This window comes from Oryctolagus cuniculus, chromosome 16, assembly GCF_051225735.1.
Source record: "Oryctolagus cuniculus isolate XC-2025 breed Fujian yellow rabbit chromosome 16, ASM5122573v1, whole genome shotgun sequence".
Classification (NCBI taxonomy): domain Eukaryota; kingdom Metazoa; phylum Chordata; class Mammalia; order Lagomorpha; family Leporidae; genus Oryctolagus; species Oryctolagus cuniculus.
Window position 1 is genome coordinate 64318262 of NC_142882.1, and position 25268 is coordinate 64343529.

At 44.1% G+C, this 25268-nt stretch overlaps 1 long non-coding RNA gene across 1 annotated transcript; it reads right to left on the minus strand.

The window, feature by feature from the left end:
• Positions 1-6307: 6307 nt before the first annotated feature.
• LOC149121788 (uncharacterized) lies at positions 6308-25038 on the minus strand. The gene is made up of 3 exons (XR_016223058.1): positions 24612-25038; positions 17376-17489; positions 6308-6604 (listed from the first exon to the last, which is right to left on the minus strand). It is a non-coding gene; the product is annotated as an uncharacterized LOC149121788 (long non-coding RNA).
• Positions 25039-25268: the final 230 nt, after the last annotated feature.

The window sequence follows — 25268 nt, forward strand, 5'->3', positions numbered from 1 at the left end:
ACAAGGCGTTTTGCAGGCACTAATTAACTCCGTCACCCTCGTAGCGCCACCTCCGGGAGGCCGAGAGCGCGTGGCATCTTTTTATATGCGTTCATTTTTGGCAAGGGGTTGGGGATTTTGAGGGGAAACTTTGGTGGGCTGTTACAGCTACTTGAAGAGGCTGGTGTGTTTGTTTTGACGCCGTGCCTCTACCCTTGGACGGCGTAGCAAAAATAACAGCAGAGCGTTTCCTCTGCCTCCCTAGTCACCTATGTATTTGCTGACCCCGTAATTCAAGCCACAAGGTTTACTTCTAATCCAGTGATCCAGGGACTCCCTCACTTGGCATAATTTTTGCATAAAGCAAGAGACGTTCTGCCCCCCCCCCCCGATTTGGCATTTAGGAAAAAATTTTTAATTCATGCAACCTTCCTGAGTCATTTTTAAAGCAGAAATCTCGCGTGTTAGCTCCCAGCCCAGCTGGCAGGAGGGGAAAAACAGTTGTTGGAAGGTGGCTGGAGAAATGCCTGCCCTCCCCAAATTCAGAAATGTCTACATTGGCTCCCCGGGAAAAGGCATAGGCAGCTGCCGTGCAGTCGCTTCTAACCGGCAAAGAACATAAATTGTTGGCAGGAGGCAGCGGACTGTAAGGTGGAGGGCCATGCTCCCAGTGAGGCTCATTCTGCACCCCTCCTCCTCCCCCCAATTTTCACATTGGGATGATGGCCTTTTAGCAGCCCGGAGCCACAAGTAGGTGCTGAGCCCCAGACATGCGCCTACTGTAACTGTAAAATCTGCACAGGACTTAGTATGAAAAACGGCATGTACACTAGCGTGCTAATTTATCTTTACATTGATTACGTCATTTCAATAAATGACAATACAGTCCTTTAACTGTAATGGGTCACGGGTTAATGTAGTGGGCTGATATATAAATACACACATACATATTTGAAATTACCATTTTTTAAAATGCAGCTTCTAGAAAATATAAGCATATACACATGGCTCTCATTAGTGGATCACATTATATTGCCAGCTAACAGCCCTGATCTAACCCCTTATTCTATGCAGAACTCCAGGAGGCAGTATTAGTAGCAGGATGCCTGGGTCTAGCTAATTTTAAGCCAGTAACTTAAAGCAGGGTGATCCCAGGGAAGTAACTTAACTTCTTTATTTCCTTGTCTATAAAACATAATGATAGAATAAAAACCATCAACAGGGCAACTATTAAATGAGGTAATTTAGTAAGCAGTCAGTAAATGAAGGTTTTACTAATGATGCCATGAGACACTCAGAGTGATAAGTATGAATTTGATCTACAACTCCCTAGATAAGACATACACAATTGTTACCTTTAGGGCAGGCATTGTGAGAGCTCAGTGAATGTGAGCTGTTCTAAGTGTCCCTTCTTGGCACAGAAGTCCCTTGCAACCTTTGGTCCCAATTCTGCCCTCTGCAGGCAACAGGGAGTAAGTTTTGTCCATCCTCTGTGAAATGATTTTTCAGATCTTTGAAATACAGCCTTCAGATTCAATCTAAACAATCTCTTTGGAGGATTAAACATTATCAGTTACTTGTGATATGGTTTCAAATCTCTCTCACCTTAGCCATCTTCTTCTTGAAAGACACATGTCTCTACCCTGTAAAAAACAAAATGGTTGGGGCCAGTGCTGCGGTGTATAGGTTAAGCCTCTGCCTGCAGTGCAGGCATCCCATAGGGGCGTGCTTTTAAGTCCTGACTGCTCCACTTCCAATCCATCTCCCTGCTAATGGCCTGGGAAAGCAGTGGAAGATGGCCCAAGTGCTTGGGCTCCTGCCACCGGCATGCGAGACCCAGAGGAAGCTCCTGGCTTCTGACTTTGGATTGGCCCAGCTCTGACCACCATGGCCATCAGAGGAGGAAACCATTTGATGGAAGACCTTTCTCTGTTTCTCCCTTTCTCTGTCTGTAACTGCCTCTCAAATAAATAAATCTTTTAATAATGGATAACTAATTAACCATTAACAAACACAGTGAAAACAGCCTGAGGTGTCTCCCACGTGGGAGGCAAGAACCCAATTATTGATGCTTCCCTGCTGCCTTCCAAGGCCTCAGTAGCAGGAAACTGGAGCCAGAAGAGGAACCATGACCCAAATTCAGGTCCTCCAATATGGATACAGGTGTCCCAACTAGGGTCTTTTTTTTTTTTTTAAGATTTTATTTATTTAAAAAGTAGAGTTACAGACAGTGAGAGAGAGAAACAGAGAGAAAGGTCTTCCTTCCATTGGTTCACCTCCCCAAATGGCCACTACGGCCGGCGCACTGCACCAATCCGAAGTCAGAGCCAGGAGCTTCCTCTGGGTCTTCCACGTGGGTGCAGGGGCCCAAGTCCTTGGGCCATCTTCCCCTGCTTTCCCAGGCCACAGCAGAGAGCTGGATTGGAAGAGGAGCAGCGCCCATATGGGATGCTGGCACTGCAGGTAAAAGGATTAACCTACTGCACCATGGCGCCAGCCCCTCAACTAGGTTCTTAACTGCTAAGTCAAATACCTTCCCGGCTTTGCCTTTTCCATCAGTGATGACTTTAATTGATCAATACTTTTCTCCACAGGTGTCCACAACTATTCATTTTAAACCAATTATAAAAAAATAAGGGAGACAATAGGTTCCAAGTGAGTCCTGTGCATTTAATGACTTATTTTAAAATAATTTGCTTGATTATTCTGTCACAAGTCAACATCAAGTTTCCCATCCTGTAGTTGAACCTATATATTCTCTTTCCCTGTGTTAGAATCAGGCTCATGCTGGTCTGCCTCCAGTCTTCAAACAGCTGTGGGGGCAGAGAAAGTGGCCTCAGCCCCAGGAAGCCACTACACCAGAGATAATGAGGGCTGGGCAGCAGACAGACACCTGCACTCCAGAGCCAGCAGGGTCAGCCCTGGACAAGCAGGGAGACACGGAGGTCTGCAGTGAACCGGTGTTCCTTCGCTTGAACGTCCATTAATTTAGTGTACGGCGAATGCCTTATATACAAGCTTAAGTGGATGGAAGGGAGATTACGACGGAGCTCAGCGGAACCTGGGTGTCCTCTCCTGTCATCTGCATTCCAGCTGAGGGGACAAAGAATAACTTGGGAGTAAAATGTAAAAGGCAGGGCAGGGGGTTGCACTGCCATACGGGGAGAGGGGTGAGGACATCGTCTTGTAGTCAGAGAAAGCCTCCCGGGGAAGCTGCACTTGAGCTGAGACCTGGAGGCTGAGCGAGGTGATGTTAGGCCCTAGGGGAGAGAAGGAAGTGGGTTGGCCTTGGGGAAGGGTTTTCAATTAAAAAGTCGTTTTGCATGAAGATCTGTAAAAATCGTAGTATAGGAAGAACCTTAAAAACTCATTTTGGGTGGGCAGTGGCTTAACCCATGCACCACAGTGCTGGACCCAGATCTGCCTTCTGGTGGCTTCCTTTCTCCCTGCCTCCCCCCATGCCCCCCTCCCTTCCATCTTTTTCTCTCTCCTTCCTTTTCCTAGTGCAACTATATGTGTGCATGTATGTATCTTTTATTTCAAGGCGTTTGGGGCTAGATGTGTGTGACTGGGATGCTGTACTTCTGAACCTAACATGACTTTGACCTTTCCAATGCACACATATAGTTGCACTAGGAAAAAGAGGCTAATATTCCTAGGCTAATATTTCTGATTGTTCTTTTTTTTATAGCAACTCATTTCTATATTTTTCAATATATTCTTGTTTCTCCTAAGAGTTTAATTAAAAGTTATTAGGTTTCTTTTTTATATCCCTTGCTTCCTGAACTAGCTTTTTTTTTTTAAAGATTTATTTTATTTATTTGAAAGACAGAGTTACAGAGAGAGATAGAGACAGAGAGAGAGAGGTCTTCCATCTGCTGGTTCACTCCCCAGATGGCCACAATGGATGGAGCTGTGCCTATCCGAAGCCAGGAGCCAGGAGCTTCTTCTAGGTCTCCCACATGGGCGCAGGGTCCCAAGGACTTGGGCCATTTCTACTGCTTTTCCAGGCCACAGCAGAGAGCCGGGTTGGAAGAGGAGCGGCTGGGACTACAACTGGCACCCATATGGGATGCCAGCTCTTCAGGCCAGGGCTTTAACCCACTGCGCCACAGCACCGGCCCCTTGCTTTTGTTTTAAGGTTTGATTCTTATGTCTGGCACTGATTTTTCTTTTCTTTTCTAAGATTTATTTGTTTGAAAGGTAAAGTGACATAGAAGAAGACAGAAAGAGAGAGATATCTTCCATTTGCTGTTTCAACTCTCCAAATGGCAACAGCAGCCAGGTCTGGGCCAGGCTGAAACCAAGAGCCAGTAACTGCTTCCTGGTCTCCTGCATAGGAGGCCGGGGCCCAGGCACGTGGGTCATCATCTGTTGCCTCCCAGGCACACTAACTGCAAGACGGATTGGAAGTGCAGTAGCTGGGACTCAAAGCAGCACTCAAATACGGAATGTTGGTGTCACGGGCAGCAGCTTAACCCAGTACACAACACCAGACTGTAATGGCTTTCCTGATCACTAGGTTATGTTCCCTAATCTTTCTGGTTGTGGACATAGTTGGGGTATGTGTGTTTTTAGCCATTCTGAAATTCCTTCTTCTCAACAGACTTCTCTTTACAGGTGAGGGCCGCCTGGGACCCTGCTCACAGGGCACAGAGACAGTCCTCTCTTTGGGGTGTTCACACTAAATTCATCAAGTGTCTTCTATCCCTTCAACTTATTGCCCCCAGTCTCAGGGATAGCACTAACAAGCTTGGAGCCCAGTCTTTCCAAAGCAAATCTTTAAATTTCTTCAGACAGCAGCTCTGCATTTGTAAGTACATAGTTAACAATCCCACTGCTAGTCACCTTCTAAATGTAGATGGGACCCGCTGGGCCAGCTCTCCTGCTCCCATTTCTGATCACCATCCTCCTTGGCCATGGCTCTGCAGTCCATTCTTGCTCCCAATGCCACAGGCTCTGATCTTGGAACCAACGCCGGGCCGGTTGGACAGACTTGCTCTCGGGCTTCTGTAGCAGCCTCCTGTGTGTCTTCCAAGTTACACCCCCTCCTGTCTGGTAGACTATCGCTGAGATTCCATCTGCTTGCTTTACTACGCACATTGCTAGAGACAACGGACCGTGGTACTCCCCTGCTGGTCTTCCCGTGGTTTCCTATTAATCCCCTCTGTATATTTTTATTATTATTTCATTTGGATTTTTGGAAGAACTTGAGAAAATACAAATGCTCCGGCTACCATCTTTTACCCAAACCTCCCTTGTTTTTCTGAACTATTTCACTGTAACTGAGGAGGACCTACTTGCAAAATTGAATGGAGATCCAGTCTCAATGGATTTTACACACCCCTGACTATGTGAGTGAACTGGAATGCTTAAAGGCAATCCCAGAAGAAATCGCTGTTTGGCTATAGAGCCTCCATGTTGAGGGATCATGGCTCTGCTGCTGTCACCTGCTCACTCCCAGCCATGAGTGGCCTAGAAACCTCACTCATTTTTTTCCAAATTTCTGGTCTCCAGTGCTATTTCCCATGAGTACTCCAGTACTATCTCCTCCCCCTCTATGTGGCAGGACAGTTTATCTGGATTCTTCAAAATGTCAATATCATGAAGATATTAAACAAGAGGAACAAGACAAGATAGTAAGAAAAATCAAATAGGATATCCCAGACTAAAGGATGAAAGGGATAAATCACACACAAATAATACAATGCGTAAGTGTTGATCAGATTCTGACTCCAGAGGGAAATATATCATTTATATATATATATATACACACACATATACATACATATATGTACAAACATATATGTACAAACATATATGTATGTATATATATGTAATTGGGTCAATTAGATAAATTTAAATATTTGCTGATATTAGATGATGTAAAAGAATTGGTCTTAATTTTTCATAAAAATGGCACTATATTTATGGAGCAGAAACTCTGATATGAAAATGTAAATTACATTTGGAAAAAAGTCAACAATTCTTGGACCTAGAGGAGTGCACACAGGCATTCATAAAAGTTCTTTCAACTTCTGTATATGTGAGAATTTTAAAAATAAAATATTGGAGATAAAATTGGGCTAGGTGGAGGGGACAAGCCTGAGTTATTTTATCAAAAGCTATCTGGAAGCTGAATTGGCCAACTGGTGCAGGATATCTGGGTTGATTCCATGGATTTCCCTTGCCTACGAATACAAACTGGGATCCAGCAAAGGGTTATCTTTTTTTTTTTTTTTAAAGATTTATTTATTTATTTATTTGAAAGGCAGTGTTACAGAGAGGCAGAGGCAGAGAGAGAAAGAGAAAGAGAGAGAGAGAGAGAGAGAGAGAGAGGTCTTCCATCCACTAGTTCACTCCCCAGATGGCTGCAATGGCTGAAGCTGCACCAATCCAAAACCAGGAGCCAGAAGCTTCTTCTGGGTCTCCCACGTAGGTGCAGAGGCCCAAGGACTTGGGCCATCTTCCACTGCTTTCCCAGGCCACAACAGAGAGCTGGATTGGAAGTGGAGCAGCTGAGACACAAAATGTAGCCCATATGGGATGCCAGCACTGCAAGCAGCAGCTTTACCCGCTACGCCACAGTGCCGGCCCAACAAAGGGGTATCTTTTATGTGAGACTCTATAAGGACAAGAAAAGGACAAGTTGGAAATGATTGAACTCACATGTTGAGTAAAGACTATATGCATTTAATTGCTTACTTAATTTATGCTTAATTATATTCTGCAAATGCTACACAGCAAACCCTTGTTTTAATCTCCAATATTTTCCTCATTAAGCAATTGATCTAAGAGTCTGTCTAGAGTTTCTTCTTTAATCATCCAGGTTCTAACTTGTTCATTAACTTTATCTATGGCCTACAGTATTAAGAGATGAAATACCTCCTCTTTCTCTCTGGAACTGAATTAGTAATTACTATTACTAATAGCTCGTAGGGTGAGGCATAGCCTTTTTCAGAACACCCCATACTCTGCATGCATCTGATTGCTTCCTGTGGTGTCATTGCATTTATTCTGATGTCCTTTGTGTTTCCATAGGAGTCACGTCTGATGAGCTTCAGATTAAACACTTTCGAAAGAATGCTTCATGGATGATAGGGAAACCTCACACATCATCACAGCAGTATTGTGCATTATGTCATTGTTAATCCATTATGCTATTGATGGTGCTAACTTTAAACACTTGCTGAAGTTATAAGCAAAAACTGCTTATATGCATTTTCTCTTCGTAATTAAATAAAGCTGGGGGAGTATACCTTACACTGTACAAAAATATCATTGTAGAACTTTTACTCATTGTTTTTAGTGTCTACTAACAATTCTCTCCATTTGCAACTTTATTCCATTTTCTCTCATATACTTCATCAATCCTGACTTGCAGCAATCATATCCTATCTGATTCTCAGCTCTAGGCTCTCTGGATTTGGTGTTTATTCCTACTCCCAGTTGTCTTTGAGCTTCTATTCATTTGTTTTCTTTCACATTCAACTCATGCTACAACCTTATTGTCCTTGCTCCAGTTCCTCTCTGTACAACCCAGGTAAGTACTGCTCCTTCAGGGGTAGAGGAGATTTGGGCATAGGTAGTGGGCCTTTTAAAAGGGCTGATTTCCACCCAGATGTGCTATTTACTGTATCAGCACAATACACTCTCTGGAGGTAAACAAACAGCGTCCTGCAAGACATGAGTGGAAGACATCTCCCTGGATTTTGTCATGAAGCATCCCAAGAACAGCAAGGCAAGGGTCTTTTCTGTTTATAGAGGTAATTTCTCATTGCACCGATTAATGGAATCGGAGACTGCTCCATCGATGACCACTCCTACTGTCTCAAAGCTCCTTCCTTCTGTGTTTATTGGCTAAGTTCTCCTGCAAGACCCAATGAAGGACAGCACACAGCTGCGTAAAGATCAGAAACCAAATCAGAGAATTTGCATTTTCCAAACGTGACGTCAAATGGGCCAATCTCACGCGCCGGATACTGTGTCACTGCAAACAGCTTTCTGCAGTTTGAAGCTTCATAGGTTTGTTCCCAGTTTCCTCCGTTTTCCCCTTGGGGAATCCTTATTCTTTCTGTTGGTTCCTCAGGCCTCCTTTCTTCTTTTTCCTTTTCCTCTTTTTATATCCTCCATAAACAAATTTATTTCCCACCAGCTCCTTGTTTTCTGTGAAAGTAAGCTCCTTCTATTCTGAACAACAGAATCTCCCCACATTTAGGGTCCAAAATGTTCTCCTGAACCACGAGAAATTCTCTGTACCCCTTTGCAATCCACCCCCCAGCCCAGCAATCACTAACGTACTTTGTGACCATCACTAGAAATCCATATAAATGAAATCATAGATCATATACTCTTTTGTGCCTGACTTTTTTTCACTGAGTTGGATATTTTTGAAGTTATCCATGTTGGCTATGTCAGTAGTTCACTGCATCTTACTGCTCAGTAATGTTACATTGCACGGATATATCATAATTTATTTGTGAACTTATTTATTCATCTATGGTTGGGTATTTGTGTTTATAGTTTTTCAATATTGCGACTTAAGGTACTGCAATAATTCTTGTTTATATGTGAACATACATTTTAATTTCTTTTGGATAAATGAATGTCTTATTATTTGATTATGTCAATGATTTCATGAGAGTAGCAAATTGTCAAATTTCATTGTAAGCGTAAATTTAAAATGAGTACATGTTTGCTTTTAGTGAGTGACAGGTTAAGCAAACTGGAATACTACTCAGTAATAAAAAGGAATGAGCTGTTGACACAATAAAATTTCAGGAATTATGACAAGTGAAATAAAAACCCTACCCTAAAATTTCACATATTGTTGACTTTATAAAACACCCTGGGAATGAAAAATTTAAAGGAAAAAAGATATCAGTGCTTGGCAGGGGTTGGGGGGATGCGTGTGAAGCTGTGTAGAGGCTGCAGAGGGAGCCGTGTGCTCCCGATTGTGACCACCCTAACCCTAACCCTAAGCCTAACCCTAACCCTAACCCTCCCGATCGCTCTCAACCTTCACTGTGTCAGTGTCAGTGTTCTGGCTGAGGTACCATGATACTGCACTATAAAATATCATTTTGCCACTTGGAGAAACTGGGTAAATAAAATCTTTCTGTATTGTTTTTTACAACTGCTGGTGAGTATACAGTTATCTCCAGATAAAAAAGTTTAATTTAGGGGCAAATGTTTAGCCTAATCGTTGGTGTCTATCCTTGCATCCCATATCAAGACATCCGAGTTTAATTCCCAACTCCACTGCTGACTCTGGATTCCTGCGAATGGCTTCCTCGTGGGTCTTCAAGTTAATGGGTTCTGTCACCTACATGAGAGACCTTGATTGGCTGTTTCTGGACCCAAGCTGCGGCCTGGTCCAGCACTAGCCACTGCAGCACTTGAGGAGTGAACTAGCAGTGAGGAGCTCATTGAATCCATTTCTCTGTCTTTCTGCCACTTAATCATTTTCTTCAGTTATAAAAAACTTACTCTGTTGCACCCTCGAGAGACCTTTCAGACCCACCTCAGTGTTTCCTCTTTCTCCAGGCACAGACTTCAGCTGCCTGGCTATTGTTCTCTTCCATCTTTTCCCTCTTTCACACACTCCACGAGAAACACAATCCCATCTCATATCTACAACTCAGGGAGTTGCACATCTGAGCTCCTGCCTCTCTAAACACGCAGAGACCTAGAGAAACACGACTCATCTATCTTTCTGTATACATTAAGTGTCTGAGAATAGGGAAGAATTGGGTGTCGGATTAATGAAAGGTTACTGTCAGCTCTCTAAGGTGCACCATGTCATGAGTTTTGCTTTTAAGATCAATGCCCCAATTTTTTACAGTTCCTTGTCAATAACCTATGTTCTTTGGCATCACCCATGACCTTTTCTTTACTTTCAAAGGAGAATGAATGAGAGAGAGACAGAAAAAATTAAATGTGGGAAGTAGATTGAAAGATAGTGTTATAATTTTCATTTAAGAAAAGATTTATTTATTTAATGGAAAGATAGAGTACAGAGAGAGAGAGAAGGAGACAAAGAGAGAAAGATCTTCCATTTGCTGATCCACTCTCTAAGTGGCTGCAATGGCCAGAGCTGGGCCAGGCTGAAACTAGGAGCCTGGAGCTTTGTCTGGGTCTCCCACGTGGGTGGCAGAGGCCCAAGGGCTTGGGCCAAGTTCTGTTGTTTTCCTCGGTGCATTAGCAGGGAGCTGAATGGGAAGTGGACAGCTGGGACTTGAACCGGCACTGCAGGCAGTGGCTTAACCTGTTGTGCTACAGCTTTGGCCTCTATCATTTCACTATTAATTGCTAATCTTAAGGCTTTAGATTTGAAATGGTCCTTAAGTCTCGTAGAAAAGAGATTTGGCTACATATTTGGATGAAACGTGGAGAAATAACATTGGAGCTCATGCTAATGAAATCGTTGGTATAACCAGCATAGCAATTATTTTTTTTTCTAGTACATGCATTTGTTTCCCTGAGCCTAGTGTTTAGAGCACGAAATGCAGAAAGGAAGAGCACAAACAACTCCCTTTTTTTTTTTTTTGCCTGAAGCCAAAAAAATGTTAAATAGCATTTTGTTTTCAGCAGGAAAATGTTTTAGATGAATCTAAAGAAGGTTGGCCTCCTTTTCTGGAAATACTCTATGGGTTTGAATATAGGATCAAGATAGTTTACATGGTTACCGTAACATATTTATGTTAAGTACTCACAATTGAGGTGATATTCTCTTTAATGTGCACATGCACTTAGGAAAATAGGAAAGCTTTGTAATACTGGAGGAAATGACTGGTTTATTCCACAGAGGCTAATTATGAAGGGAAAGCACTTCATCATTTTAGGCAATGGGTTGTGTGCATGTTACTCTAACAGTTTTTAAAGAAATCTTTTTTTTTTTTTTTTTTTTTTTTGGACAGGCGGAGTGGACAGTGAGAGAGAGAGAGAGACAGAAAGAAAGGTCTTCCTTCCCTTCATTCACCCCCCAAATGGCCGCTACTTTTGGCACTGTGCCAATCCGAAGCCAGGAGCCAGGTGCTTCCTCCTGGTCTCCCATGCGGGTGCAGGGCCCAAGGACTTGGGCCATCCTCCACTGCACTCCTGGGCCATAGCAGGGAGCTGGACTGGAAGAGGAGCAGCTGGGACAGAATCCGGCGCCCCGACCGGGAATAGAACCCGGGGTACCGACGCCGCAGGTGGAGGATTAGCCTATTGAGCCGTGGCGCCGACAGAAATCTATTTTAGATACTGATGTTCCTTGTCTAACCTAATCTGGAGAGGCAGAAATCAAGTTAAGAAACCTCTTTCAGTTGTCCCCGTTTTATAGGTAAAATAGAGCAAGTCATTTGACCTCTTAGATTCTCTATTTTACCTATAAAACATCAGGCCTATTAGGATTGACAACATATTTCTCAACCTAGAACTGATGATGGTTCTACTACAACCAACCCCCTGTAGCTCATCTTATGGGGCCTGTTTGGAGCACTTCAATTCCGGTGCTGGGGTTTGGGAGAAAGCGCCTTTGCAGTCATAGAAGTGAAACGGAATTGGCCTCACACCTTGTGGTATAGACCTACAGAATGCTGAACCGGCACCAATTCAACATTAGGCACATCCTTACTAAGTGCCATTTGGGATCAGAGACTGTGATCAATAAGACCTGGCCCCTGCCCTACTTGATCAGAATCCTTATAGGAAGGAAAGAGAACTGGTTGGCTTTACTTAGTGAAACTTACTTTAAATAAAGTTTGCTTTGGAACCACTGCTGTAAGGACAGCCCTATAAACATTACCTAGAAAAGGTGATGTGTACTAATTAATATAAAGGTGAAGGCACTCACAGTCTCCTTGTTGATTCTCTGCTTTCATCTCAATACATCAGGAAATCATTTCAAGGTGAATAAATACAAATTTGCATCATGATACTCCACATTTCATAGTATCTCATGAGTTGTTTTTAGTATGTAGCTTTTAAATTTTTGCTCTATTATAAATAAGAATTCCATGAAAATCCTTGCATATATTTGTATACATCTTACTTTTTATTTTTTTTATTTATTTGACAGGTAGAGTTATAGACAGTGAGAGGGAGAGAGACAGAGAAAGGTCTTCCCTCCACTGGTTCACTCCCCACATGGCCGAAATGGCCAGAGCTACGCCGATCCAAAGCCAGGAGCCAGGAGCCTCCTCCCGGTCTCCCATGTGGGGGGCCCAAGCACCTGGGCCATCCTCCACTGTCTTCCCGGGCCACAGCAGAGAGCTGGACTGGAAGAGGAGCAACTGGAACCAGAACCAGGACCAGAACCTGGAGTCCACATGGGATGCCAGCGCTGCAGGCGGAGGACCAACCCAGGGTGCCACCATGCCGGCCCCTGTATACATCTTTAAATAATTTTCCTGCTATTTTAAAATAAATTCCTAGAAGTGAAATTGTTTGGTCAAAAAACTTGCTATGTATCACCAAAGTGTCTGAAATGCAGCAGGCAAGTAAATTCACAACCATTCTTCCTGCTTGTATTCTTTCTCCACATCTCTTACTGTGTATTCTCAGGCTAGTGTTCCCAATAAGCTAATTATTCATGCCAAAAATTTTAAAGGTTACCCATTATCTACCAATCATTCCAAACTCTGTATAATATTTGATGTCTTCCAGTATTGGGCCAGTCTATTTTTTACAGTTTATCTCTTCTACTTTTCTATACAATTTCCAGACTTGGCTAAATATGCCAAGATTTATTTATGTATTTATTTGAAAGGCAGAGTTACAGAGAAGCAGAAGCAGAGAGAGAGAGAGAGAGAGAGAGAGGTCTTCCATCCACTAGTTCACTCCCCAGATGGCTGCAATGGCTGGAGCTGCGCCAATCCAAAGCCAGGAGCCAGGAAGCTTCTTCTGGGTCTCCCACGCAGGTGCAGGGGTCCAAGGACTTGGACCATCTTCCACTGCTTTCCCAGGCCATAGTAGAGAGCTGGATTGGAAGTGGTGCAGCCAGGACTCAGACCAGCACCCATATGGGATGCTGGCACTGCAGGTGGTGGCTTTATCCACTATACCACAGCGCCATCCCAGGCATATATTTTTAAAGAAGGGTCTGTATTCCTCTGAAGTCAGGTCCCTAAATTCCCTCAATCTGATATTTGTACTCACCTTCACCTATTTTAACTTCTTTCTCTAAGAAATAATTGTCCACAATACTCCATTCCACATTTAAGTTTAAATGTAAATACTTAAAACTAAACATCAAGTCATGTAAGCCAACAGCAAGAGACCACTGAGGAAGTGCTTTCTATAGTCTGGGGCAGGGCAGGGACAGAGGGGAAGGCATTTGGCTCAGTGGGCGAGACACTGCTTGGGACACCCTCATCTCATATCTGAGTGCCTAGTTCAAGTCCCGGTTCTACCACCAAGTCCCACTTCCTGCTAATGTGCCCCTTAAGAGGCAACAGGAGACAGCTCAAGTAGTTGGGTGCCTGCCACGCACATGAGAGATCTGGATCAATTTTCAGGCTCCTAGCTTCAGCCCGCCCAGTCACAGCTGTTGGGAACATTTGAGGAGTAAGCCAATGTGTGGAACATCTCAGCCTGCCTCTCTGTCTCTGCCTCTGTCTCTCTCTCTCCCCCTTTCAAATAAATAAAAACAGAAGACAAAAATAGAAATAAAGAGTTCTGTGGTCCCCTTGGGTAATCTTCCACTCCAAGCCCATCCTCTGCCCTATTCTTCGGTCTCTGTTTCTTAGAAGTAGATCTGATTACATCTCTTCTGTTTTGTTTGAAGCCTCCATTGTTTCATCACTGAACACTCACAAAGTCTGAAGTACGAATTCTACACAGTGTTTAACAGTCTATGTTTCCAGCTCTGTCTGCAGCCACAGCAACGAACATCTGTCCGCAACTAGGCAACCTCTGAAAGTGGCCTTCTCCCTGCAAGTGTCAGATTCTTCAGTACACCTGTGCCCTTGTTTCTGTCCATTACCATGACAAAAAACAGACCACAAAAGGCAGACACAAGTAAAGGAGAAATTTGATAATGGGTTATTGTTCTTGATACACAACTGACTCACATATCCTTAAAACACTAAAACTCCCAAATATCAAATTAACAAGGAATAGTAATAGATAATTTCTACAATGGAATAAAATATTACAAGGGGCCAGCACTGTGGCATAGGGAGTAAGGCCACAGCCTGCAGTGCCAGCATCCTATATGGGTGCCGGTTCGAGTCCCAGCTGCTCCACTTCCAGTCCAGCTCTCTGCTATGGCTGGGAAAGCAGTAGAGGGTGGCCCACATCTTTGGGCCCCTGCACCCACTTGAGAGACCTGGAAGAAGCTCCTGGCTTCTTGGATTGGCACAGCTCTGGCCATTGCGGCCATTTGGGGAGTGAACCAGTAGATGGAAGACTTCTCTTTCTCTCTGCCTCTACCTCTTTAACTCTGCCTTTCAAATAAATAAATAAATCTTTAGAAAAAACTTACAAGAATTCAAGTAAATAATTTAAAGAATTCAAATAATGATGAGATACTATTTTGTTCATCAAATTAATAAACAGATGCATATAATTTAAAGTTACAGCTTTGCTTGTCCGGAGTTTGGTGAGACAAATGCATCTATATATTCCTGGGGAAAATGCCTTGACAAGAGCCTTAAAAATGCTCTCATTGGGGCTGTTGTGGCAGCAAAGAGAGTAAAGCTGCTGCCTGCAACACTGGTTTGTGTGCCGGCTGCTCCACTTCTGATCCTGCTCTCTGCTAATGGCCTGAGAAAAGCAGCGGAGAATGGCCCAAATACTTGGGGCACTGCCACCCACATGGGAGACAGGGATGAAGCTCATAGCTCCAGGTGTCAGCTTGGCCCAGTCCTGACCATTGAGGCCATCTGGGGAGTGTAACTCTGCCTTTCAAACAAATAAATAAACCTTTAAAAAATTCTTAGGTTCTTTGTCTCAGCAGTTTGGCTTACTCCTGACAATATGTACTTAAGGAAATACTTGGGGATGAAAACAAAGATGATTCACACAATAGCATTTACTCCAGCTTGTTTCATAGGTTCTAACAATCAAAAGTTGCAAAAAGTCCAAATGGCCAAGAGTAGGGCAATGCTTCAACAAGTTACAGCTTACCTATGTACTAGAATAGTAAACAGTCATTAAAATGGCTTGTTTAGGGACTGGCGCTGTGGCATAGCAGGTAAAGCCACTGCCTGCAGTGCTGGCATCCTATATGGGCACCAGTTTGAGTCTCGGCTGCTCCACTTCTGATCCAGCTCTCTGCTATGGCCTGGGAAAGCAGTAGAAGATGGCCCAAGTCCTTGGGCCCCTGTACCCTCTTGGGAGACCCGGAAGAAGCTCCTGGCTCCTGGCTTTGAATTGGCCCAGCTCTGGCTGTTGCGGCCATCTGACATGAACCAGTAGATGGAAGACCTCTCTCTCTCTGCCTCTGCCTCTGCCTAACTGTAGCTCCACCTTTCAAATAAATAAATAAATTTTTAAAAAGATGGCCTGTTTATATGAAGAATTTTTAAAATATTTTGGAAATTACATAATGTGTTATACCACCCAATGAAAACGAGCAAGAAGTTTATACATAATATCTCAGTCTTATAAATGAAGTGGTCTCTGAATGAATCATGTGTGTTTGTTTTACTTCTTCTCTTTATAATTAAAACATTGGGCACCAGCCGGCGCCGCAGCTCACTAGGCTAATCCTCCGCCTTGCGGCGCTGGCACACCCGGTTCAAGTCCCGGTCGGGGCGCCAGATTCTGTCCCAGTTGCCCCTCTTCCAGGCCAGCTCTCTGCTGTGGCCAGGGAGTGCAGTGGAGGATGGCCCAAGTGCTTGGGCTCTGCACCCCATGGGAGACCAGGAGAAGTACCTGGCTCCTGCCATCGGAACAGCGCGGTGCGCTGGCCGCAGCGCGCTGGCCGCAGCGCGTTGGCCGCGGCGGCCATTGGAGGGTGAACCAACGCAAAGGAAGACCTTTCTCTCTGTCTCTCTCTCTCACTGTCCACTCTGCCTGTCAAAAAAAAAAAAAAAAAAAAAAAAAAACAAAAAAACAAAAACAAACCATTGGGCACCCATTTCCTATAAAAATTAAACATAAAACGTGATTTAGATTACACTTTCCATGAAGTCTTCCATGCTGTCACTTCTCTTTCCTGTCCTCTCACTAGCGGTTTTTGATACCTGTCACTCCTATCACACTTGGAAATATACAAAGAAATCATCTGTGCAGGAAGACCATAACCTCCTCAAGAACTTTTGCAAAGTGATGTACTTTGAAAAAAACTCAAACCATTTGCAAGAGGTTTTAAATAACTAGAATGCCTGGACGATGGCACAGCCTCCTGCCTTCAACATCTCATGGAGTTGAGCTGTGTCACTTTGCACTTGCAATGAGCAAAACAGCTGTTGGTACAGAGAGCCAAGCAGCTCTCATCTTGAGGGGCAAACATTCCGTGCAGAGTACAAGTCAGTCCCACCTTCCTTGGCCTTTTCCTGGTGTGCTCCTGTTTACCGATGCCTTAGGCAAAGGACGAATCTCCGCGTTTCCACGGGGACCTAGCCCTTAGCACTGATGAAGTGAGGGGCTCTGTTAATAAAACTTCTGCAGAACTGACTTTTTCAGAAACATACCTGGAAGCGATCATTGAAAGCACGTTGTATTGGTCAGTGTTTCCATTATTATACAGAAATACCAGAGGTATCTCATTTACGAGAAAAAGTTCACGGACAAGCATTTGGCCTAGTGGGTAAGATGCTTTCATCCCACATCAGGTGCCTGGGCTGGCTACTGGCCTCTGGCGCCTGACTCCAGCTTCCTGCTAAAGCAGACCCTGGGAGGCAGCCGTAATGGCTCAAGTAGCTGGGCTCCTAACAACCATGTGGAAGCCTGGACTGAATTCTCAGTTTCCAGGTTCAGCCTCATGCAGGCCCAGCCGTTGCAGGCATTTGGATAGGAGCTCTCTCTCTCTCTGTGTCTCAAATAAATATTTTAAGAAACACACACACACACACACACACACACACAGAGAGTGAGAGAGAGAGAGAGAATTCATTTAACTAGTCTTGGAGTCCAAATGGCATGGTGCAGGCTTTGACTCTGGAGGGTCCATGGCTGGTGGAGAGCCAGGAAGCGGAGAGAGCGATGGCTCAGACTCAGTCTTTGGTAGCAAGCCTCTCGGAAGAACTGCCGTTCGAGTGCACACCCCCAGTGACATAAGGGCTTCCTTGTAGGTCTACCTCCTACAAGTTCTGCCAGCTAACCCAAAGCACTGCTCTGGGGACCACGCATCCAACACATAGGCTTTTGGGAATATTAACATTCAACCATAGCATACATTTTCATAAATCCAGTAAATAAAGGATGTGCTACTACTATTCTTGCAATCTAAATAGAACACTTACAGATTCTTCCTTTTTGAATATCTTGAGCATATTGTCAGACACCTTATTTAGAACATTTAGCTTTGAGTATTCCAGATTTAGTGGAAAGTTGATGGCTCTTCTTAGGTCCCTTTCCTACATGAATCAAAAAAAAAAAAAAAAGGATCATACCAATGGTCTCTATTAATACGTTCTCAGCTACCAACAGAATTATCCGAACTAGTACTGAAGGTTATTCAATAGATATTCATCTTACTACCAAAATTATTAGCGAGTTGAGAAAAGTCATATTTATTTAAGTGGAGATGACTATGTCACTACGACCTGTTTTCTTATCTCCAACTGCTATTGTGCAAAGTTTGGGAACACACACTCTGAAACCAAAACGTGGGTCTCCTTCCTGCCTCGCCAAGTGGTGCCGGCTTTGGTCTGGCACAACGTCTTAACTCTGCGAGGCTTGGATTGCTCGTCTATAAAATGAGAGAGGCAGAGCATTTGCCTTACCGGGTAGTTCTGAATACTGAATAGGATGAAATGTTTTAATTGAAAAGTCATAATTGTTCACAAAATGTCAGCTATTATTAATTCAGTTGCGTGGCACAGCACGGAAATTTTTTAGAAAAGTAATGAACAGAAGGCTTCTCCCACATGCATACCATTTATTATAAATATTGTTAGTTGGTCAGTTGATTCTTCTAATAGTCCAAGTGGGCTTTGAAAAGAAGTATTACAATATATTAGGAGCATATTTGCATGCGTTGTGAAGATGGGAAGAGAGTGACTTCTCTCCCTCACAGCAAAATTTCTCTCAGGGGCCAGCTCCCTCCACACCTCTCCTTCCTCACCTCTGGCCCCTTCTGTAGTCCTTTCAGCCTGACGTCAGTCCCCATCCCCCCAGCAGCGTCTTCCAATCTACAGCTCAGAAGGACATTGCTCTCCTCATCTGCTAGCTCGGCAGAACCCCACCCAGCTGGCGGAGGTCCCTTCTGACATACCCCTTCTTCCCTCCAGGTCACCCCCTCTCAGTGGCTCCTCTTTCTTGGCTCCTGCACTAGTTCTCCATCCTCCATTTGACTCCCTAATGTGTGGGTGCCTCAGGACTTGGCCTCATTTCTACTGTATTCCTTTCAACGTGGTCTGTTCTTATTCCATAGCCACGGACATGTGAACAGCTCCCAAATTCAACCCCATAGCCAGATACTCCCCCTGAGCTCTAAACTCACGTATCCACCTGCCCACTTGCCTATTACACCGTTACGCATACCATGTCTGAAACTCAACCTGCCCCAAGCCCCAGTCCCATCTTCTTCCCTACCTCGGTCAATGACACCATTGTCTAATAAAAATGTGTCTCATGTTAAACACTTCCTACACTAATATTTTAAAAGCAGAAATAAATAAATAAGGAATTATCGCTTTTCTACTTAAAACCCTTGAATGAGAATTCATGCCTAATGGATTCTCCACCAACTACAAAGCTAGCTTCATCTCAATCCCTCACCTAACTGAATCCATTCAGCACATGCCACTCTGATCATACTGAGGGCTGTCACCTGGTCCAGCCACACTGGCCTTTTAGTTTCCTTGAACAGAGACCACTTGTGCCTTCCTCAGAGCCTGTGCACATTCTTTTTTCTGAGCCTAGAATTCACTTACCTGGCTCTGCATATGACTGTTTCCTTCTTGTACCTCAGACCTTGGCCTAGTTTCCCCTTTAGCAGGCCTGCCTTGATCACCCTGTCTAAAGCAGATCCTCCCCTACTGCATGTATATAATTACATTTGTTCTGATCATAGCTCTGTCAAAACTATTATCCCTTTTTATTTGACAAGCTTGGAAACTCCATGAGGAGAGTAGCATTTTTATCTGCTCATTGCTATATCCAGGGAGTCTGGTGGCAGGTCTGGCATCCAATCAGCTCTTTATAAACACTGATTTATCAAATTCATGCATGTCACAATGCTGTAGCTAAGGAGACTCGGTAGGAAGGAGCCAGAGGCCCTGTCCTACCTAATGAGCTTTGTCATAATGACTTTGCAATATGCAACGGAAAACTATAGGTGAAGGAGAAACTTCAGGCAGGATGTAACATCCGCATCAGGGTGAGTGTAAATAAGCAAGGAGAGAGGATGCTAGGGCCAAGTAAACAGCATGAGCAGAGGCCTGGAGGGCTGAAAAGCACGCTGTGTTCAAATCCTCTGCTTACACTAGTGGTCCAAAGAAAGTTAAATGAATGCAGATCCATAAAACTTAGGGGGAAAAGTCAGGACCTAAATAAAATCAGGTGAAAGAATTTTAAATTTAAGGAGAAAATGCAATTTCACAACTATGGCTCATTTAAGCTACTGGTAATTAAAAGCATATATAGTAACAAACACCACCTGGGGTTTGCAGGTGTGAATAAACTTAAAAACTACAGAAGTCAGGGTAGTTTGAAATGGCTTAAGATGTAAAGACACCTGAGAGTGTGAGTTCACTGCCTTTTGACTAATGGCAACATTTTTTTGCAGAATCATTTAATTAATATAAATTCATTTCATTTCAATTCGACAAAAATATCTAGTCTCTGGGCTAGGTATCAGGAATGAAACAAGAAAGAATCCTAGGTTTTGAAGAGCTCATAGCATAATAAAAGACAGATACATGAATAATTGCCTTTTTATAATTAAAAAAAGAAAAGAACTCTATATAACCTCAATAAGTGGGTAACAGTTGTTTAAGGAAATGCATGTTACTGTTTCCAAACCCTCTAAGTGGAGATTTGCACTAAGCCTGTGTTCTCATGAGATGTTTGATCACTCTGTGCATAGGACGCACTACTCTGATGGCAAATTTCAGAGAACAAACATTGGCCAGTGTGGATTGGTTGGAAAATGCCAGTGCATTTCTGTTCATTTATGTGTAAGAGGCATGTCTTAAAATTATTTTTGTATTTTTTTTGACAGGCAGAATTAGACAGTGTGTGAGAGAGAGACAGAAAGGTCTTCCTTCTGTTCATTCACCCCCCAAATGGCCGCTACTTTTGGCACTGTGCCAATCCGAGCCAGGAGCCAGGTGCTTCCTCCTGGTCTCCCATGCGGGTGCAGGGCCCAAGCACCCGGGCCATCCTCCACTGCCCTCCCGGGCCACAGCAGAGAGCTGGACTGGAAGAGGAGCAATCGGGATAGAACCGGCGCCCCAACCGGGACTAGAACCCAGAGTACCAGCGCCACAGGCGGAGGATTAGCCAAGTGAGCCACTACACTGGCCTATTTTTGTATTTTTAAATTAATATAGGATCATTTAGAAAATACTAAAAATTAAAAATTAAATAAATACATGTCACATTTTACTGACAGATTTTTCAGAGGCATTTTAAAAACTAAAGATAGGATCATATCATTACATATTTGTATTTATCTTTCCTGATTTAAATGTTGTATATTGTATATTTTATTTTATTATTGGTTATATTTTTAAGAAAGTTTTAAAAATTATTTTGTAATCATCTTACATCAAAATAAAGATAAAAGCAATTGTCAGGCCGGCGCCGCGGCTTACTAGGCTAATCCTCTGCCTTGCGGCGCCGGCACACCCGGTTCTAGTCCTGGTCGGGGCGCCGGATTCTGTCCCGGTTGCCCCTCTTCCAGGCCAGCTCTCTGCTATGGCCCGGGAGTGCAGTGGAGGATGGCCCAAGTGTTTGGGCCCTGCACCTCATGGGAGACCAGGAGAAGCACCTGGCTCCTGCCATCGGATCAGCGTGGTGCGCTGGCCGCAGCGCGCCTGCCGCGGCGGCCATTGGAGGGTGAACCAACGGCAAAGGAAGACCTTTCTCTCTCTGTCTCTCTCTCTCACTGTCCACTCTGCCTGTCAAAAAAAAAAAAAAAGCAATTGTCTGAGTCCTGCTTATATAAAATATGGAGTTTAAGGACCCATTCTCTAAAATAGTCATAGAAACCATTGTTGTTGTTGTTGTTGTTTAAGATTTATTTATTTATTTGAAAGCTAGAGTTACAGAGAGGCAGAAGCAGAGAGAAAGAGAGAGAGGTGTTCCACCCACTGGTTCACTCTCTAAATGGTCACAACAGCTGGAGCTGGGCTGATCCGAAGCCAGCAGCCAGGAGCTTCTTCTGGGTCTCCCACGCAGGTGCAGGGGCCCAAGGACTTGGGCCATCTTCTGTTGCTTCCCCAGGTCATAGCAGAGAGCTGGATTGGAAGTTGAGCAACTGGGACTTGAACCAGTACCCATATGGGATGACGGCACTGCAGGCAGAGGCCTCACCCACTATGCCATAGCACCACTGGGACTATACCTTTAAAATTAGGGTACAGAACTAATATGTTTTTCAAGTTCTTACAAAACTGGGACTATTTTTTATGCTGACCTCACACTGTGAGAGGTCTATCTTGCATACGACAAAATTCTGATGTTACAACTTTGTTCCTCAAAAAAAAAAAAAGTGTTTTGTCATTAGAATTTAATTTCAAAAGGAAAAAACTGAGGCCTCCCTGATTTTGTAAATATGCAAATAGTCAGAATTTTATTTTATTCTTTCTTATTTATTTGAAAGGCAGAGAGCCAGAAAGAGCTTCTATCTTTTGGTTCACTCACAAGATGCGTGCAAAGTTTGGGGCTGGGTTGGACCTGGGATCTCAGGACACAAGCAGTGTTTCCCACATGAGTGGCAGGAACCCAGGTACTTCAGCCCTCACGGCTGCTTCCCAGGGTCTGCAATAGGAGGAAGCAGCAATAAGGTGCCAGTGCCAGGAATCTAACGTGGGGTCTGTGTGATTTAAACTCTAGGTTAAACTCCTACCTGATTTGTTATCGTTTACATGTATTCTACTTTTCTGCTCTGCAATTAGTATAAGTCGAATATTTCACAGAATGCAATCCATTTTTTCTAAGAACGTGATGAGACTTATGACTTGAATTTCCCCGTACTTTTTTAGTTTATAAAAATAGTCTGCTTATGTCTGGAACTTGCTTTTGTCTCATAAGCCTGTTTTCTTAGTCAGGTGCACCAAATAATTACTAAGTAAACTCTTCTCAGTCCTCAATGTGATCACTGTCTTTCCTTTCACTCGTCATTTCCTTATTTCTCTGCATTTCTAAGAGTTTCTGAATACTTTTTAAAACATATTTATTTATTTATTTATTTGAAAGAGAGAGAGAGAGAGAGGGAGGGAGGGAGAATGAGAATCTTTCATCTGCTGGTTCACTCCACAGAAGATTGAATTGGGGCTGGGCCAGGCAGAAGCCAGGAGCCAGCAGCTTCTTCCAGGTCTCCCACGTGGGTGCAGGGGCCCACACATTTGGGCTTTCTTCCCCTACAATCCAGGCCATTAGCAGGGAGCTGGATCGGAAGAGAAACTGGGACATGAACCAGTGGTGGATTTACCCACTGTGCCACAATGCTGGCCCTTGAGTTTCTTAATCTTGTCTCCTCAGTCATTATTTGACTTTGTGAGTTGTCAATCTTGCTTTCCCCTATCATTGTGGTCGTTTTGGGTGTCATGACTACATTTTTAGTTTTCTTGAAAGCCTTTCTCAACAAACCCATCAGCGTTTTCATTTCAGACTCTCCACTACTTTTCTTGCTTCATCGTCTTTCATTATATCGAGGCTGACAGTTTGTGCACACCCTGCTCATAGCTTTTCTCAACGGGTATATTTTGTTTCGAGGTTTGTTTGACTTGCTTCTTGGTAACAGGGGAAGAGAGATTGTATAACTTGCACATAGGGAGTTTTGGCGATCAGGGCAGAAGCAGTTCACGATGGAGGTGATCTTTTCTCATGCAAGAGCAAATTTGCATCCACTGGGTGAGACGTGGATTGTGTTTTCCAATCCCATCAGCTCTAAATAAAATTCTTTCCAAACTCCAATAATAGAGGGGCAGAAAAATCTTAGTTTTTGATGTGGCCAAATATTCCCCTTTCCACTCTCATTTTGCATCTGCATTTTATTTTTGTAAGTTAGGAAGAACCATTTTAGTGGGGCCAATAACCTGAATTTTTTCCCTGCATGAAAATTATTTCCTGCAGATTCATTTCTCTAAGGCTGTGAAGTGTGGGTGATAAGAACTTCCACTCTGACACCCTAGGCTGAATTTCCACCATTCCACCACTCACAGAATAGGAACTCCCCTGCAGTCCTAAGGCATCCTTCTCTGTACCACCCTGACAAGTTACAGATCAATAACGGGGCTTCTGGCATGGGTCTCCAGAAGCATTTTCCTTAGTGGTCAGGACTAAACTTCCGGGCTTGGGGGGGATCGTTCCCAGGCCAGGGAAGCAGTTTACTCATATTCAGGCCCTTTCTCTTTTTCTTTTTAAAATATTTTATTTGTTTACTTGAAAGTCAGAGTTACAGAGAGGCAGAAGAGAAAATCTTCCATTCTTTAGTTCACTCCCCAGATGGCCGCTATGGCCGGAGCTCCTGGCTCTTGGCTTTGGATCAGTGCAGCTCCGGCCGTTGTGGCCATCTGGGAAGTGAACCAACAGATTCAGAACCTCTCTGCCCCTCCCTCTCTATCTAACTCTGCCTTTTAAATAAATAAATAAATAAATCTTTAAAAAATAGAAGAAAAGAAGTTGCCTAGCACAATGATCGATTTACATGAAAGTACCTCTGAGTGGGAGGAATCAAAAATATTTTAGTCTGTTTCTTTGTAGTTAGGTTTCTTTTTTTTAAAGTTGCAATATATATATATATACGTATATATATATATATTATTTGACAGATAGAGTTAGACAGTGAGAGAGAGAGAGACAAAGAGAAAGGTCTTCCTTCCATTGATTCACCCCGCAAATGGCCGCCACGGCCGGAACTACACCGATCTGAAGCCAGGAGCCAGGTGCTTCCTCCTGGTCTCCCATGCGGGTGCAGGGCCCAAGCACTTGGGCCATCCTCCACTGCCCTCCCGGGCCACAGCAGAGAGATGGACTGGAAGAGGAGCAGCGGGACTAGAACCTGGTGCCCATAAGGGATACTGGCGTCTCAGGCGGACAGTTAGCCAAGTGAGCCACGGCGCTGGCCCCTGTAGTTATGTTTCATAGCAAAAGAGGTTCAGGGGATAAAGTAACTTAGAAGAATCATGGAAGTTGTGTGCCAGGAGGAAAGAGAAAGATCAGAAAGTTCCCTGAGCTAACTTTACCAGCATTTAAACCTCCAGTCAGTACTTGCACGCATCCACTTCTTGTTACCATGATGAAATACATTATAAAGAAAGGAGATACATTTTGGCTCATGATTCTAGAGGTGTGAGCCTCCTCACCTGGTGGCAGCCTTCTTGCTGCCAGCGTCCCGAGGCGGTGCAGTGCGGCACTCCAAGGCAAGAGGAAGGCGGGTGTCTGTGTGTCCGTCTGGTCTGTCTCCTTCTTCTTAAAGAGTCACCAAGGTTCATCCTGATGACTTTATCTAACCCGAGCCACTTTCCAAGCACCATAGCAGGACTGCGCTTCTACCCTCCTAAACTTCACCATGGAGATTAAGTTCCTACAAGAAGGACTTGTAGGAGACCACGACCATGTCCAGATCATAGCAATCCTAGTGATTGTAATGTCTCTTCCCCTAGAACCAGCCAAGAGGTTAGCGTGCATTGGTCACTGTGCCCGGATTAGTGGCCACGGTTGTAGCTGCAGGCATGTGAAGTGAAATAGCCACACTCACGCCCAGGTGGAGGACCCGGTGCGTGTCGGCCACGCCGCGATGTGGGGGCCCAGGTGCGGGTGGGCCACGCCGCGATGTGGGGGCCCAGGTGCATGTTAGCCAAGCTGCGATGTGGGGGACCAGGTGCATGTTAGCCACGTCGCAGTGTGGGGGCCCAGGTGCGTGTCGGCCACACCCCGGTGTGGGGTTGCTCTCTCCCTGCGTTTCAGTTCACCTTCTTTCCCTACTCTCTCTAGTGTTTACCAAATTTTCATTCAAGCTT